The sequence below is a fragment of the Bos mutus genome, chromosome 24, assembly GCF_027580195.1.
Source record: "Bos mutus isolate GX-2022 chromosome 24, NWIPB_WYAK_1.1, whole genome shotgun sequence".
In the NCBI taxonomy this organism is placed as follows: Eukaryota; Metazoa; Chordata; class Mammalia; order Artiodactyla; family Bovidae; genus Bos; species Bos mutus.
In genome coordinates this window covers 24,211,754-24,231,580 of record NC_091640.1, presented here as the reverse complement: position 1 = coordinate 24,231,580, position 19,827 = coordinate 24,211,754, and the positions used below count along the sequence as shown (strand labels likewise).

General features: G+C 35.4%; 1 protein-coding gene across 1 annotated transcript in view; it reads right to left on the bottom strand.

Annotated features, from left to right (window-relative positions):
- Window positions 1–19,827, bottom strand: part of CCDC178 (coiled-coil domain containing 178) — a 379,230-nt gene that overhangs the window by 49,523 nt on the left and 309,880 nt on the right. The window lies entirely within an intron of this gene.

The window sequence follows — 19,827 nt, the reverse complement described above, 5'->3', positions numbered from 1 at the left end:
AAGGAAACAAAATAAAGCTCATGTATAGCATAACTTGCAATAATGAAAATTTGGACATCTGTCTACTCTTGAGGAATGAAAAAAAAAAACAAAAAAACACTGTGGTGAGTTCATACCCTAAATCCTAGCATTTAAAATAAATACCCTAAAATTGCATGTGACATACATAGTATAACATTGACATAAATAAAAAAGAAAACTAGGACTTCTCTGGTGGCACAGTGGATAAGAATACATCTGCCAATGCAGGGGCATGGTTTCGATTGCTGGTCCTGGAAGATCCGACATGCTGCAGAGCAGCTAAGCCCTTGCACAGCAACTATTGAGCCTGTGCTCTAGAGCCCAGGAACCACAGCTACTGAGCCCACAAGCTGCAACTACCGAAGCCCGTGTGCCCTAGAGCCTGAGCTCTGCAAAAAGAGAAGCTGTTGCTATGAGAAGCCCATGCACCGTCACTAGAGAGGAGCCCCCAGTTGCCGTAACTAGAGAAAGTCCGTGCAAAGCAATGAAGACCCAGCACAGCCAAAAAGAAAGAAAGAAAACTAATAGTTATTTTAAAGTAACTACTACATAAACGTAGTATTGAAATCACAGATGAAATAGTAAACACTAAAAAAAGGCTAGTAGTTAACTCAGAAAGGAGGAAGTGAAGTGAAAGTCACTCAGTCGCATCTGACTCTTTGCAACCCTGCGGACTGAAGCCCACCAGGTTCCTCTGGGATCCTCATGGGACCACCAGGTCCATGGGATTCTCAGGTAAGAATCCTGGAGTGTGTAGCCATTCCCTTCTCCAAGGGATTTTCCTGACCCACAGCTCGAACCTGTGTTTCCTACATTGCAGGCAGATTCTTTATCGTCTCAGCCACTAGGGAAATTAATTATTATGTAAACATAGTATTAAAAACACAGATGAAATGATGAACACTAAGAAGAGGCTAGCAATTAACTCTGAGAAAATAAGGAAACAATAGTATAAGGAGTAAGGCAGATACAGGGTTTGGTGTACAATTGTCTATCCTGGTTTTATCATCCAAAGCAAGTATGTCAAATATCAAGATTTACAAAACTGGTAAAGCTACACAATGTCCTATTATTACAATTTATTTATTCACTTATAGCTTACACATAACTTTAAATTACTGTATGTTTGGTTGTTTCTAAAAAAAAAAAAAAATTGCCCATCGGCTAAGTTGACATCTCTGTAAGAAGGGTATCCTCTATACATTGTGATGTGGTATTACTTTTGAAGAATCTTTTGAGATTCAGAAGCTGAACAAATGTTTTGGTCAACCCAGTATTAAAATCTGAGTTTAAAAAATATCCTATTACACTTGACTATTGGCTAACATAAAATATTTGTGTTTTTTTGTAAAACAAGATTTTTGTTATATATCTCCTCAATGTGATTATAAACAATAATAAAAGAATTACCCAAGGTATATGAGTTTACATCAATAAGGAAAGAATCACTACTTCTAGACACTTTATAAATTGCTAAAAAATTTGTATTCTCCCCACCCTGTTCACATATAAATACAGATGTTGAACAGTCATTTTATAACTTATTTCATACTAAATTGAATGACATATGTAACCCATTTTTATGAGAATTTGAATTTGCTAGTATTAGAGGAGGGTTGGTGGCACATCCATTGGAAAAATATAAGGGTATATAAACTGATTAATGGAGCTTCGGAGAAAGTTGTTTTATAACCCCTCAAATTAATCCTCAGACTACAATTGATTTTTTGTGATTTAAGTTTTCTAAAATTATCCCTAATAGGAATAACGGCAATAACAGTTTAATGTCAATCATGTTGATATTATAAAGACTATGCTAAGTCAAAGTTTTAAAAGGCAAAAACAGATATTACCAATATATTAATCTAGATAAACAGAATTCTTTGCAAGCTTAAACATACATTGTATGTTATTGTGTTGGGAACAATAGCAGACCAGTGCTTTTTTCTTTAAGAAAATTCCTTAACTTGTCTCTGTGCATTACAGAACATAAATATCTTTGCAAACATACTTTAGATAAAATTAAATCATTTTTAGAGACATATGGTGCCAAAAATTAACTCCCCAAAGACATAATTTAACTGGCTTTTGCAATTTAGGAACCCTGGAAAAAAATAAAGGGAACATTTCAAGGAAATGAGAAGTGTCCTTATAATGAATTTCTGCTTATAAGAATCAGACATAACAACAGTCTTTTTAATTAAAATACAAATACCATATGTATAGTTATCTGAAAATGAACTATAAATTGTTTTGCCAGAAAACAAAGACCAGTCAATACTGAAAAAACAGAAGTCCCTTGAAATACAAAAGTAATACTTGGCAGGACTTATAGTTCATGGACAGCACTCAGTTCTTCGTGAATAACAATTTGTCCATTACTGGACTTGTTTTCAATGCAACTGCTAAAGATTTGACTCTATGAGACAGATTATTAAACAATACCTCATTTATATATTTTGGAAGAAAAGTATCCTGAAAAGTGGATGATAGTTTAAAAGAACACAAAAATCTTCTGCATACACAAGAAAAATCCATTAAGAATCCATACACAGAATAGAAATTAAACAGGAAATTAGAATCACTGCAAGAAACAAATCTCATCAATGCAACATGCACAACAAATATGAGAGATGTGGAGTATTTCACATTCTCGAAGTAAAAACCACTTCCCAGTACACTAGGGTGGGAACTGGGTATAAGTATGTGGTGCTGGCCATGTGTGACAATTGTTAGGGGGTACAGGATTTCTGAGGGATGTATCTGTGTATGCATGCATGGATTAACTCATCATAGGTATCTGAAAATTTGCAAGTACATCTGATGTGACTGCTAGTGAGCTTGAGAATTTCATAGGTGAGAAGCCTTCAGCCTAAGAGTGGAAATATTATAGAGATTCTTTACTGTGAAAGAAAGGTAAAGCATTTTGGAATCTCCTTGTGTTTCTCACCTATAAACATAGTCAAATATTGCAACAACAGTAGAAGCAGCTCAAAGAAAAAAAGATGCATATTTGACAAAGAAGAGAAAAAAAAATCCTGTGTTCTGCAGATGTGCATTTTTACCTTAGGTAATCCAATTAAAATCATATTTAAAGCTCTGACAAAATATGATAAGGGAAATAAGAGTATTTTCCCATCGGAATATATTTTAGGTGATAGATAATAGGAGCACACATACAGTCATTCATTTGCACGAGACTATTAAACTAATGATTATAATTTCTGACCTGCTTGTTATAAGATTTCATATACTGAAAGCATACTGCCTTTCTCTATTTCTGACATAAATAAAACTGATAAGCGAAGATATGTGCATGCAATTTTAATTCAACAGAGTGATGTGAAGTGCAGCTCACAAGGCAAATAATATAAACCCTATCAGTTCTGTTTATTGTAATAACCCAAACAATGGCAATTACAAACTACCCCACAGATTTTTGGCATGGCAGGAATGACAGATCTACAAAATCCAGCTAATGCTGGTCTTTTTGTAGTACTCAGTTACCAAGCCGCACATGTACAATACACAAATCTCAAAAGTAATGAGATATTTCTTTATTATCAAATCCGTTCCACAGACTGGTGTTAAAGATCACATAGCTCATTTCTAGAAATCTCCTTTGTCAACCTCTTAGATATACTTAAGAAAAATAAAACTCACATGCATTCACAAATTTTGAGCCAGCCTTTAAGGAAATTCATAAAGGACTACTCTGTTACTCTAATTATATAAATAATAATATGTTTTAAGATTCTGTATTTGGAACTCAGCTAAAATATAAAAACTCTTTTGACATGGGAGAAACTAAGCTGATTGGTAACAGATACTATGAAATCTCATAGTTCATAGTTAAAAGATCGAGTCTATTCCTTTATTTGAAAATACATATGTATATCTTTTGTATACATTACAATCATAAAACATGCTATTAGATTTTTTACATACATAATAGTATAAATAAACTTCAAACCTTACCAACTTCTTAGTTTCATAGAAGATATAACTGGTGCTGGAATAAAATGACTGCGTTCTGATGGATATTTGACTTACAAATTATAAAGATAATAATTTGGATATTTTGTTTACCTAAGTTGCTAAATTTCACACACAGTTCTTTTGAACAGTTCAAATAGAAACAAAGAAATAAAAGTATTATCTTAATTCTGAAACTACTAACCTCTGTGATTTAGAAGAAAGATGTTAATAAAACAATTTTAAAAATTCTGTAATAGAAATTATCCTCACAAGAAAAAAGACCTAACACTGTGTAAATGAAAATTAATTCTTTTTAAAAAGTTGAAAATGGAATTACATGAAGGCTAAAAAATAGGTTAAGCCATCACTATATTTTAGAGAAGAACATATTCTTAAAGTTTCCATTTCTTTGCCTGTCAGTCATCTGTCCAAGAGTAATTAAATCCTTTGATTTTAAAAATGTGGTCAAATGAATGCCCTACACAGGCCTGTTTGGTGTTCACTTATGGACTGTGGGTGAGCAATTTTCTTTGATGACTATTCACAGTATATCTTTACAGTCTTATGAGACCTACTTATTTTGATGCAAATGAGTCAAGGGGATACTTTAAAATAGCATTTCCCTAAAATCAATTCACAATAAAAACATTATATCAAAAATGATTAATTATAGAGCTCACTGACTTATTTTGAATCTTCAAGAAGATATACAATATTTTTCTACTCTAAAGACATCCAGTTCCATTATAAATACCTCCAGTAGCTTTATTTCATTTACACACAAATAAACATAATTGTTTCTGAAATTATTTTTTTGAAACTATTTGCAAGTTTCAACTGCAAGTGTAAAGAAAATAGACAACACAATCATGCAAATAGGGGTGAGCCTGGAGACAGAAACCAGTTTGCAGCTATAAGAAATCAAGGGCCAGAAACAGAAGAACTTCTTTATAAACTACATCTAGAATGCAAAAATCTTATGACCTTATTTTTGTCTTAGCTTCTTGTTACTGATATAGAATTGCTCTGGGGCTAGAAAGATTTCAACAATCAGAAGAAAATCTGCAAAACAGTACAATTATCATGGATGCCAAAAATTTACTAAACCATTTGTTGGCTTGAACCAAAGGATCTAAATGAATCCATGGGACAATAGATACTACCAAAGATGTGTATAATAATAAAACAATGTCGTTCAAGTATGTGTAACTAATCACATTTTTTTCAACAAACATTATGAACTAAATTCCAGGAGACTCATGGAAGCTGAAAAGTAAAATGGTGTTTGATGATTAATATCTATGGAGTGACAGTAACTCATAGTAAGGAAATTTCAACTGTTGTGCCACATTCTGGAAGTTCCTGGTGATAGCACTGAAGGTATCATTGGATACTTGAAAGCTCAAGCAGATCTAGGTACTAGCACGCTATGTGATTTTGTGTGACAGTGTTACTTAAACCTTAACTGACTCATCAAACAAACAAGTGTAATAGGTATAAACTGGATTGTAAGGAGGCTATGTGGCCACTTGGCTTTCCATTTCTTCAGAGGAATTTGAAAACCTCTTGTCACCTCTTTGTTCCCATTTCTTTATCTCCTTCACCCTTCAGACTTCTACCATTTCACTAAATGGCTCTAAGCAAAGTCATCTTTGGTATCTGAAATAGCTAACTCCTTTATCACTCTTTCAAACTCTTTACTTTGATTTTATTCTTGGTTTTGCTGTACTGTTCTACACTTCCTATTCAGTCTCATTTGCTGGTTTGGAACAACTGTAATGAAGAAATATTTTAGATAAAGTAAAACTGGGTTTATGGCCTATGTTCCTACCAGAGAGGATGCAATTGAGGGAGAAGGAAAATGATTGCAGAGAGAGGAAATAATTGCAAGGAGAAATGATGAACAATAACAAAAAAGGTAAATACGTAGATAAAATCAAACATGGTCAGTGCAAAATAATAATATTATAAGAAATGGCAGTAAAATTATAATATCTAACTAGGGAATCTAAAAGAGAGACACCAAAATGTTTTAGAGCAAAAGTATATATGTCTGAATGTAAGAAATATGAGTTAAAATGGTCTAACTCATAAAAAACATACTGTACTAAAATACAATATGAGGCACATTTTGTTATCAGATATTCATGGGAAAATTGAAAGTATATTAATAAAAATAAAATTTCAAATAAAATGTTAGAAATAGTGGTTGACTGTCAAGTTAAAGGAGAAAATGGAATTAAAAAAGAAACAAGAATCCTCAATTAATTAAAAAAGTCAAGCAGGGAGAAAAAGGAAGCAATAGAATAAGCAAGACAATTAGGAAACCAAAAGATAATAGAATGAAGTACAAACACATAATTTATAATAATAACTGTATATGAATTATTCTCATCACTTATGACAAGAGATTAGATTTAAAAACGATGCTTATATATGAAAAGTGCTTGATAAAGGACAGAAATGGTATGGACCTAACAGAAGCAGAAGATATTAAGAAGAGGTGGCAAGAATACACAGAAGAACTGTACAAAAAAGAGCTTCACGACCCAGATAATCACGATGGTGTGATCACTCACATAGAGCCAGACATCCTAGAATGTGAAGTCAAGTGAGCCTTAGAAAGCATCACTACCAACAAAGCTAGTGGAGGTGATGGAGTTCCAGTTGAGCTATTTCAAATCCTGAAAGATGATGCTGTGAAAGTGCTGCACTCAATATGCCAGCAAATTTGGAAAATTCAGCAGTGGCCACAGGACTGGAACAGGTCAGTTTTCATTCCAAACCCAAAAAAAGGCAATGCCAAAGAATGCCCAAAAGACCGCACAATTGCATTCATCTCACATGCTAGTAAAGTAATGCTTAAAATTCTCCAAGCCAGGCTTCAGCAGTACGTGAACTTCCAGATGTTCAAGCTGGTTTTAGGAAAGGCAGAGGAACCAGAGATCAAATTGGCAACATCCGCTGGATCATGGAAAAAGCAAGAGAGTTCCAGAAAAACATCTATTTCTGCTTTATTGACTATGCCAAAGCCTTTGACTGTGTGGATCACAATAAACTGTGGAAAATTCTGAAAGAGATGGGAATACCAGACCACCTGACCTGCCTCTTGAGAAATTTGTATGCAGGTCAGGAAGCAACAGTTAGAACTGGACATGGAACAACAGACTGGTTCCAAATAGGAAAAGGAGTTCGTCAAGGCTGTATATTGTCACCCTGCTTATTTAACTTCTATGCAGAGTACATCATGAGAAACGCTGGGCTGGAAGAAACACAAGCTGGAATCAAGATTGCCAGGAGAAATATTGTTAACCTCAGATATGCAGATGACACCACCCTTATGGCAGAAAGTGAAGAGGAACTGAGAAGCCTGTTGATGAAGGTGAAGGAAGAGAGTGAAAAAGTTGGCTTAAAGCTCAACATTCGGAAAACTAAGATCATGGCATCTGGTCCCATCACTTCATGGGAAATAGAGGGGGAAACTGGAAACAGTGTCAGACTTTATTTTTTTGGGCTCCAAAATCACTAGATGGTGACTGCAGACATGAAATTAAAAGATGCTTACTCCTTGGAAGGAAAGTTATAACCAACCTAGATAGCATATTCGAAAGCAGAGACATTACTTTGCCAACAAAAGTCCGTCTAGTCAAGGCTATGGTTTTCCCAGTGGTCATGTATGGATGTGAGAGTTGGACTGTGAAGAAGGCTGAGCGCCGAAGAATTGATGGTTTTGAACTGTGGTGTTGGAGAAGACTCTTGAGAGTCCCTTGGACTGCAAGGAGATCCAACCAGTCCATTCTGAAGGAGATCAGTCCTGGGATTTCTTTGGAAGGAATGATGCTGAAGCTGAAACTCCAATAGTTTGGCCACCTCATGCGAAGAGTTGACTCACTGGAAAAGACTCTGATGCTTGGAGGGATTGGGGGCAGGAGGAGAAGAGGACGACAGAGGATGAGATGGCTGGATGGCATCACTGACTCGATGGTTGTGAGTTTGAGTGAACTCTGGGAGTTGGTGATGGACAGGGAGGCCTGGCGTGCTGCGATTCATGGGGTCACAAAGAGTTGGACACGACTGAGTGACTGAACTGAACTGATACTTTTCAAGAACCATACTAAAATCTATAAAAAACTGAAACTAAATAAACAAACGTAGCATAGTAGGCAGATGGTAGTCCAATGAAATCTTGGGTATACAAAGCAAAAGAGACTTTTAAGACAAATAGTATTTTTAGACATAGAGATGATCAATATATATGTGTAATGGAAAACAATTGCTCAATTAATGAGAAATATATATCAAACATTTGTATGGCAGTAATGACTAATAATGGAAATCCATAAATGTATCAACATATAAGAGACTTCATATTTTGCCATCTATTTTGACAAGTCAAAAATTAAAATAATGATGATTAACATGGTTAACAACCTTGATCTAGCAAATATGTGTATAAAAAATAATCTCTCACACATGCCCCAAATTATAAACTGCACAGTCTTCTTAAGCATACATAAAACTCTAATACTTGAAACTTGCATAAATTCAAGCATCAATCATATCCAATTCTATGAGATTATAAAACAAGTCTTATTTTTTCAGGAAACTGGTATAGTACAGACTATGTTCTTAAGATAAAAGCAAATAAATTAGAAGCAAAAAAAAGACAAAATAAATATCTTAATACAGCTTTAGAAATTTATGTGTATACTTCTAAATAAAAGATGAATCAAAATAAATCACAATAAATTTCTAAGTACTGAATACCGAATGATAGTTATACAAATATCAAATGTGTAGGCTACAACCAGATGATACCTACAAGAACATCTATTCTTATGTTAGAACCATTATGTAGCACACTTTAATATACATAATTATTTGGCAATTATTTCTCAATAAAGTTGAAAAATAAAAAAAAATGAAGTAAGAAGAAAGGCAGAAATTAAGGAGATGTCATAAAAATAAAATAGTTAATGTAGAAGAACAGAATTCTCTGTGCAAAAATGTTGGGAAAGAATTCAGCGAAATGGAAATCAAACGTATAACAAAGAAAATCCACAAAGGCAGTGTTGGTTCTTAGAAAAGACCAGTAAAATATACAAACTTCCACCAGGATTTACATAATGAAATAGAATGTAAAAATTAATAACATTTTAACTAAAAAGAGAAGCAGCCTCTTGCATCTTCAGGCTATGCTCTGACTGCTTTTCAGTTTGGTTCTTTAAAGTCTGTGTAGGGAAGTCTTATAATCTCCTTTCTACACTTAAAAAAACTTTTCTATGGTTGACCTTCTCCCCTCTGAACTTCTATCTCAAGATACATCCCTACATAAACTGTAAGTAGTCCAATTAACCAAATTCTGTGTCATATATCAATGCTCCCAAAGAGATCTGTGTTAATTACTCTGTGCATTTAAGAAGGGCCTCTGCACATTGCTTTACCCAAGGGAGTAAATCAAATGATAGGAATTTTAGATATCGTACTGTGTTCATGGTAGATAGTACAGAAATAATGGGAACTTCTAGGCCTTCCCAAATTCTACCTCAAATGTGGCTACATATTCTATAAATTTAATATGTAGACACTTAGTCATAGTCCTTGGAACAAATGAAAGTATAATAGTTGGACCAATTTTATTATGTTTTCTGTCATGTTAGTTTAAGTAGTGTCAAATCAAGCAATTGTTTTTTTTTCCTTTCACTTTGAGTAAATGAGCTTTGCGGAGATCTAGTCACTCCTTTGTTCTTTTGACAGCTTGTTCTGCTCATTACATGATATGTGGGATTATCAAATCAATAAGATTTTGCTGTTTCTAAAATACATTATATAATGGGATAAACTTCCTGAATATTTCCAAATACAAGTTTCAAGTCAGACTTAAAGTCAGAAAGTGAAATTTAAAACATAGAGGTTGACACACAAAACTATTCATGATAGTATCCCTAAGCCATGGCTCATGGATATTCAATAGTTGTTTTGGAAGTAAGTTAAAAAAAAAAAAAGACACAAGATGATAGCTGGGAAAACTTTGCAACCTTAGAGTAAATGAGAGAGAAAGGTATATGAACACTGTGAAAAATTAGGAGACTTCTGAGAAACAGAAAAGATAAAATTATTTACAAAATGAGAAGGACCACAGTGGAAGCTGTTATCTGCTTTTTCTGCTATGCAATTAGGTCCTTGAGGGTATGGTTCGTTGTGATATTCATTTTTGTGTTCTCGTACCTCATTCAGGGCCAGGTGCATGGAAATTTCTCAATAAATATTATTTGAATGACTTAATTAATAAATATCAGGACTTTAATGAGTGCCAAGGAAGCTGGGTTATTTTCACTTCAATTACAACGAATTGTACATTGTAAAATTTTATTAGCTCTTATGCCTGTTGAACCAACACCACAGGTTAACGCTGTACAATATAGGCCCATATTACAACAGAGATTACTACTCTATGAGGGAGGCTTCACTGGGGCATCTCCCTGCCCCAGGCAGAAAGACAAAACTTCCTCCTCCATGCTCCCATGGAGGTCTAATATTATCTCTAATAAAGCATGTCACATTGAATTACAAACCTTTTCTAACATGCAATTTTACCCGTAGACTCCGAGCTTTTTGGGAAGATATATTTGCTTTGCTTCCAATTGCATCACCATGTTGTTTAGCACCATGGCAGGATCTCAGCAACATCTGTTGCACGAGGGGAAGAGAAGGCATACCATGGAAGCACAAATCACATTCTCCCAAGATGTCCACATTCTAATCCTTGGATCCTATGACTCTGCTACTTTATATGGCAAAAGGGATTTTGCAGATATAGTTAAGTTAAAGATTTCCAGATAGGGAGATTATCCTGGATTATCCAGATGAGCCTAGCATCAAAAGAACCATTATAAGAAGGAGACAGGGGCACAAAGGCAGAAGAAGCTATATGAAGACACAATGAGTCAGTGAAGATGTGATGACAAAATGCTGATGACCCTGTGAGAAAGGGGCCATGAGCTAATGAATTCAAGTCGCCTCTAAAAGCTGGAAAATATGAGGCCACATTCTTAGAACCTTCAGGAGGAACTAGCTCTACCTACACTTTAGCTTCAGCTCATTGAGACTGGTTTTGGATTTCTGACTCCCGACTCCCAGAACCATATGAGAAACCTGTGATGTTTCAATTACTAAGCTTCCATTATTTCTACTACCAGGAAATATGCAGTTTCTTTTCACCTAAGTTTAAGGAGGCACAGTCTTCTCTTCCCCTTTAATAAATATTTACTGACTACCTACTACGGGCCTAAACTACAGTAGGAGGCATGGGATATGCAACTCTGTATGAGACATGATGCTTGTGCATTTCAAACAGGGTAGAAACCTGCAAAGGCCAGGCATGTGCATATAAAAAGGTGACCAGAGACCAGCAACATAAAGGAGTGTTTGATAAATACCAAGTGAAAGTGCAGAAAGCGTTAGAGGAGTTCAAAATGGATTGAAATCACTCTAGTTGCCAGTAGCTGGGACAGCTTTCTTGAGGAAGTAAGTTTCAAGAAGAAACTTCCACAGTGAGGCATAAAAAAGGTCATTCTAACAAGAGAGAGAAACATGGGCAAAGAAAGCTGTTGGAAAGGAATTAGTGTATTTTGACTTTAGTGAGCAAAAAATGGCCTGAGCAGAGCAGAAGAAAGGAGAAGATGGGGGAAAAACAGATTGGTGGCAGATGGAGGATGAGAAAGTAGAGCAAGCTAAATACTAAGCGCAGGGGTTAGAATTTCACCCTAGAGTTATAGTACTTGCTTCTATGACCAAGGAGTACGATAAATACTAAACAAAGCAGCTTCTTTCTCAAGTCTGTTCAATTTTGTTTAGTCTCTTTCAGTTACTGGCAGTCTTACATACACACCTGTTACCTAGTGTGACCCTGAGTAACCTCAGAGTTAACCCATGAATGTTCTGCTTTCCTCCAGCATGCCCATCCAGTTGACTGCTATATCTTAAATACTAAGTCCAAAATTTGTCTGGGTTCCATTCTTTTTCTCTAAACATATTGTCATAGTTTGGAGTGGGTTGCCATTTCCTTCTCCAGGGGATCTTCCCGACTCAGGGATCGAACCCAGGTCTCCTGCATTTCAGGCAGACGCTTTAACTTCTGAGCCACCAGGAAAGCCCACAAAATAAGCTAAAAGTAAACAAAACAAGATATTTTGATGAATTGTTTCACAAGACAGAAAGGTGGCCAGACACACAGAAAGAAAGCCAAGAAAATGCAGACACAAAAGTAAAAGCATCAAAAATGTAAAGACTAAGAGACTCATCATGTGGAAATTTTCCTCATGAGGAAAAATAATTTTAACCCTTTGCTGAACTCCTTCTCCAGGCAAGCAGTGCATGAATTTGGGCCTGCATCACTGAATCCCAAATCCATTTTGCCTCGGAAATGTTTGTTTCCATTAATACTGTACCTACAATTTTATGTAATGAAACCCAAACAGAAGACAGAAGTTGAAACACAGTAGTTCACTTATATAAAACTGAATGGAAAAGTTTCTAAGATTAAAATTGACCTAGAATATCACAAAATTCATTACTTTGTTCAACAGAAGTTGTGAGTTAGCAAGTAGATAAATATGTTTCAAGTGTCCAGTTTAATTGGTTATGGCCACCTGAAGCACAGTGTGTCGATGGTTGTGAAGGTTAGTCTGTACAAAACAAAAAAGATAATTCAGTGATGATAATCCATATCTTCCGTGGGTGTGAAAGGGGAAAAAAATGACATTAGGGTGGACTGTAGTTTTAGCAATTATAATATTATGCAATATTTCTAAAGTCCCTAATTCATGGTTTCATACCAACAGGTCCATTTTTTTGTTTAATGGTTTACTTGAAAATGTGTATTTTATTGGCCAGTTTGAAGACAGGCCCTAAGTTATGCAAAAAAGCTCAGAATAACACTTGGTAATGACTCTGTACTCCCTTTCATAGGCATGGGGCACAGTCACTGGGAACAGCATTTCATTAATTTACATGTGGTACTGCATTTCAAATAAATGAGACTGGTTATCAGTGGAAGGATATCTTTTGGCACATGATTAAATCTGCAGGTAAGAATCAGGGTTCAACTATGTGGCAGAAGTATTATTTTTAATGGATTTATCCATTTTACAAAAAAAAAAAAAATTGCTATTTAAGTATGCACACTGAATGTGATTGCTCAAAGAGTAATTTTAAATGAGGTTACCAAATGTCAACATATATTTGCTTGTATTCATTTAAAAATATGATGTTTTAGTTTTTCAGAATTACTTTGTTTTACTTCTAAATAAGTAAATATATATTTTACCTATATATTTTCTTTAAATTTTATAAAACATTTCTTTAACAGTTTTACACATATTAAATTAAAAAAGAAAAAAAAAGAGTAATTTTAAAATATTGTATGAGTATATATTAAAGACTGCCTTTGGTTAAATCATGGCACCCTCTCTTATTATCAGGCTTCCCTGGTGGCTCAGATGGTAAAGAATCTGCCTGCAATACAGGAGACCCACGTTCGACCCCTGGGTCAGGAAGATCCCCTGGAGAAGGGAATGGCTACCCACTCCAGTATTTTTGCCTGGAGAATCCCATGGACAGAGGAACCTGCCGGGCTACGGTCCATGGGGTCACAAGAGTCAGACACAGCTGACGGACTAACATTTTCACTTTTCTCTTGTTATTACTGTACTATTGGACAAGTTACTTAACCACACGATGTCCTCCCAATCTTCTCATACATTTTTCTTCTATTAAATATGATAGTGAACCCAATTCAAAACAAAATATCAATGAAAGTTTTGGGGAGGGAGATATTTAATTGTGACTCTTAAATTTATGCAAAGAGTGTACAGTTTAAAAATATTTTTGACAAAGAAATGTTAAAGGGGAAATTCTATCATATTATATATTACAAGTTATACCAAAGAAAAAGTCATATGAACATTGGGGTGCATATGTTTTTTCAAATTATACTTTTCTCCAAATATATACCCAGGAGTGGGGTTGCTGGATCAGGTACAATTCCAGTTTTATTTTTTAAAGGAACCTGTTCTTCATAGTGGCTGTACTAATTCACATTCCACCAGCTGTGTAGGAGGGTTCTTTGTTTCCACACCTTCTCCAGCATTTATTATCTGTAGACCTTTGATGATGGCCATTCTGACAGATACCATATTGTAGTTTTGATTTGCATTTCTCTAACGATTACCAGTGATAAACATCTTTTCACGTGCCTGTTAGCCAGTTGCACATCTTCTTTGGAGAAGTGCTGATCAATAGACAAGTGGATAAAGATGTGGTTTATATATACAATGGAATATTAGCCATAAAAAAAGAATGAAATAATATCATTTGCAAAAACATAAATGGACCCAAAGATTACCATACTAAGTGAAGTAAGACAAGGAAAGCAGAGAAAGCCAAATATTATATGATACTGCTTTTATGTGGAATCCAAAAAAAAGATACAAATGAACTTACTTACAGAACAGAAACAGACTCACAGACACAGAAAACAAACTATGGTTACCAAAGAAGGGAGGGATAAATTAGGAATTTGGGATTAAAATATATACTTTACTATAAATAAAACAAATAACCAGTAACCAATAAGGCCCTACTGTTTAGCACAGAAAACTATACTCAATATCTTGTAATAATGTACTAGAAAAGAATTCAAAAAGAATATATTTATCTATCTATATATATATATAACTGAGTCACTTTGCTGTATACCTGAAACTAACACAATATTGTAAATCAACTATATTTCAATAAAAATAAAAATAAACATGAATCATATATCACACACACAAAAAGAATCAAAATCTGGAATCTGTGAGAGGATTAACAGAGCAATGAATCCAAGCTAATAATTGTGAAATAAATATAATAATGCTGACATTTAACATTAAAGATATATTGATATTGTCAGGCACTGGTCCAATTATTTTATATGATTATCATTTTTTCTTTTTGACAAATCTGAGATACTATTAATATTACTATATTATATACAAAGAAGCAAGCACAGAAATATTAAGTAAATTTGTTCAAGTATAGTATAAAAGAAATTTAACTTAAAGAAAGCAGAACATATCAACAATGTTGAAAAAACTGGAAATTTGAAAAACTATATATCATATCCTTAGTTCATATCACATATCAAATAATATTTCATTTTATGTAAAATGCTCAATATATAAAGTTATATGAATAAAATAGGATATAAAACTGCAAGTATAGGACTTCCCTGGTGGTCCAGTGGTTAAGAATTCACCTGCCAATGCAGGGGACACTGGTTCAATCCCTCTTCCAGGAAGATGCCACAGGCAGCGGGGCAACTACGCCTGTACGTCACAGCTGCTGAGCCTGTGCACCTTAAAGCTGGTGGTTTGCACTAAGAAAAGCCACGACAATGAGAAGCTTGCATACCACAACTATGCAGCAGCCCCGTACACAGCAAAGAAGACCCAGCACAGCCAAAAATAATTCATTAAAAAAACACTGCAAGTATAATGTGATTTCAAACAGGTAAAATATGAATCGAACTACAAACCATAGAAACCAGAAGAAAATTCAGATCATTTTTCAATTGATCATGAGATGGACACATATTTTCTAAGAAAAAAAACAATGTAATAAAAAAAAAAGAACTAGATGCATTTGACTGCAAAAAAAAAAAAAACCTTAAAATGCTGTATAAATTCCCAAAATTTGCATCTAAAAAATACCTGAAGCAAAAAAGTTAAAAATGCATTATAAAGAGAACAGACAAATCAATAAGAAAAAAAAAAATAATACCTCACTAGGAAAAAATGAGCAAAGATCAGGAACATATTAGAAATTAATTAATACACATGTTAAAGAATATCCAATGCTATGTATAACAAAGGAATATAAAATGAACTTACTTAATGGTAGCAGTCACCCCATATTCCAATTTACAAAGATCTAAAAGTATAATTCAATCTTCTAATTTTTATGATAAGCTTTCTGCCTGGGAATTCATATTAAATTTCTTTTAAGGATCTCATAAGCCTTTACTATCTGGCCTCTTTGTGTGTGTGTGTGTATTTCCGGGGGGTAAGGGGGTGACAGGGAAGGTAAATATCACCTTGGCCAGGCCATGGTGCCTATACGTCAATTTGGCTAGACCATGGTGCCTAGATATTTGGTTAAAAACTATTTTAGATGCTTTCACCAAAGTATTCCTTCAGAAAGTAAAGATTCTGCCTGCAATTCAGGAGACCCAGGTTTGATCCCTGGGTCAGGAAGATCCCTTGGAGAAGAGAACAACTACGTACTCCAGTATCCTTGCCTAAAAAATTCCACGCACAGAGGGGCCTGGCAGGCTACAGTCCATAGGGTCACAAAGAGTCGGACATGACTGAGTGACTAGCACTTTTAACTTTCAACCTTTAAATCAGTAGACTTTTTGTAAAACAGACTGCTTTCCACAATATTGTTGGATCTCATCTCATTTTATATATATATATATATATATACACACACATATATAAAAATTATATAGTTTATTTATATATATATATATATAAAAATATATATATTAACTGCTCTTCAGTTGCTCAGTCATGTCCGACTCTTTGCAACCCCATGGACTGCAGCATATCAGGCTTCCCTGTTTTTCATCATCTCCTGGAATTTGCCCAAACTCATGTCCTTTGAGTTGGTGATGGTATTCAACTATCTCATCCAATGCTCTGCTACAGTTCCGAGGGTGGCAGAGTCAGACGCAACTAAAGTGACTGAGCACAAACACAGATATCAGATCAGATCAGATCAGATCAGTCGCTCAGTCGTGTCCGACTCTTTGTGACCCCATGAATCGCAGCATGCCAGGCCTCCCTGTCCATCACCAACTCCCGGAGTTCACTCAGACTCATGTCCATCGAGTCAGTGATGCCATCCAGCCATCTCATCCTCTGTCGTCCCCTTCTCCTCTTGCCCCCAATCCCTCCTAGTATCAGAGTCTTTTCCAATGAGTCAACTCTTCACATGAGGTGGCCAAAGTACTGGAGTTTCAGCTTCAGCATCAGTCCTTCAAAAGAAATCCCAGGGCTGATCTTCAGAATGGACTGGTTGGATCTCCTTGCAGTCCAAGGGACTCTCAAGAGTCTTCTTCAACACCACAGTTCAAAACCATCAATTCTTCGGCGCTCAGCCTTCTTCACAGTCCAACTCTCACATCCATACATGACCACAGGAAAAACCATAGCCTTGACTAGACGGACCTTTGTTGGCAAAGTAATGTCTCTGCTTTTGAATATGCTATCTAGGTTGGTCATAACTTTCCTTCCAAGGAGTAAGCGTCTTTTAATATCATGGCTGCAGTCACCATCTGCAGTGATTTTGGAGCCCAGAAAAATAAAGTCTGACACTGTTTCCACTGTTTCCCCATCTATTTCCCATGAAGTGATGGGACTGGATGCCATGATCTTAGTTTTCTGAATGTTGAGCTTTAAGCCAACTTTTTCACTCTCCACTTTCACTTTCATCAAGAGGCTTTTTAGTTCCTCTTCACTTTCTGCCATAAGGGTGGTGTCAATATACACACATACAAACACATGTACACACAGACTCTTTCTATGGAGAACCCCAAACATTGACTAATACGACAGCTATCTAAGAAAGGCAAATATGGCAGTTTCAAGTAGTAGCAATTTTTATATTTGAACCTTTTCAGAAAAATCAATCATTTCATTTATTTTATACTATCCAAAACAATAGATGATACTTGGTTTATCAAAAAGAAAGTAACAATCTTTTGCTATACAATTTCAAACATTAGTGAAAATCTGAAAGAATCAGAACTAGTATGGTACTGAATGCAATTATGCCATATTTTCCATTTATTTTGTTGCCTTTCAGTAAAGTTCAGAAAGAAAATTATATATTTTCTTTAACAGAAGATTATGTTTCAAAAGGAGAAACAAATAAGCACATTCCTCTTTCAACATGAGATTAATTTACAATCTAATTACTAGTTATCATATATAAAGATCTGTGAGACTCAACTGGTTGACTGCATTAATATATTTTTAGAACAAGTCATCTTTAGGATAAAACTGTTGATTACTGCTCATCCCTCATCCATTGTAGTAGGCTAAGATAACTTATTTAAGATTGAATTGTTTTGGTTTCATTTCTAATCTCAAATGTTTATTAAGAGGCACTGTTTTAAGAGGAAAAAATTCCTAATGCCTCAATGCATTACATGAGCTAATTTACCTACAAGGTCACAATCCACTGGAGAGGAATGTACAAATAAATGTCTAATAAATGTTCTTTGATGGCAATGCTAATTTTTAATTCCCAACTTAATGACTTCCCCCCTAAATTTCATCTTAAAGCTACAACTATTTGCTTGTGTTAAGATTTTATGTAAACAATAGCAGTTGCAACAGTTTACACATAGCAAGCGCTTTTCATAAGTCAAGTGCTTCAGATATAGATGCATCATCTCAACAGGTGCTCCCTACTCCACCATAGTAAGAGCAATGTGTGAGACCTGGGTTTGATCCCTGGGTAGGGGAGATGACCTGGAGAAGGGAAAGGTTACCCACTCCAGTATTCTGGCCTGAAGAATTCCATGGACTGTATAGTCCATGGGGTCACAAAGGGTAGGATACAACTAAGCAACTTTCACTTTCAAGCACAATTCTAAGATGATTCCCAATGGGTCATATCCTTGAAGAGTCCCTCCCTTTGAGTGGGACAGACCTGTGACTTACTTCTGGCCAGTAGAAGGGTGATGGGGTGTCACTCCCATGATTATGTTAGGCTATTGTTGTTGTTCAGTCCCTAAGTCGTGTCCAACTCTTTGGGACCCCATGGACTGTAGCCCACCAGGCTCCTCTGTCCTTGGGATTTCCCAGGCAAGAATACTGGAGCAGGTAGCCATTTCCTTCTCCAGGGGATCTTCCCGACTCAGGGATTGAACCTGTGTCTCCCGCTTGGAAGGTGGATTCTTTACCACTGAGCCACTTGGGAAGCCCTGTTGTTGCTGTAAAACTCTTCCCTCAAATATCTACACAGCTGGCTCTCTCACACCTTTATTCAGAAGAATCTGTCTGAGCTAATTCTAATGTGCACCCCCTATGTAGAATCCCACTCCACCGCCATGTTTCCTATCCCCAATCTGGATCTACTTCTTAACACACTTTATATTTGATTTATCTGGTTTGCTATCTGTCTCCTTCACTAGGACATAAATGTTCGTTTTGTTCACTACTGCAAATCTAATATCTAAAGGAGTGCTTCCCCTCAATGGATTCATAGTACATTTTTGAATAAATGATGCTGCTTCAGATTCATCAGCAGTAGGATTTATATTTTAAATTCTTATTTGCAAGGAATGCAAAACATTTGAGAATTGATGTATACCCTGTCTTATGATCTGTTTTAGAACCAGTGAGAATAACTTTGAATCATCCCCCTGGAACTTTAGGCGAAGTGAACTCTGCCACAAAACTATTCCATGACGTTGACCACGTTATCACTGTCTTCTAATTATCCAAGTTAAATAGTTCCTACTTCTCACTATTCAATGTTTTTTATATGTTTGATAACGGAAGAAAATAAATTTTTCTTGAAATTTCTTATGAAAAGGTAATGGAGTTCTAAAAGGTATGGCATACATTTAACATGATGTAAAAATCCCAGTGTTATTAGTATGCGTTTGATTTTTAGGATTTTTTCCTTCTTCTCTCTCTCTTCCATTGTAGAAGTTCCATTTCATAATGGGCTACTGATCAGACCTGTTATTCTAATGGTGGAATCCCA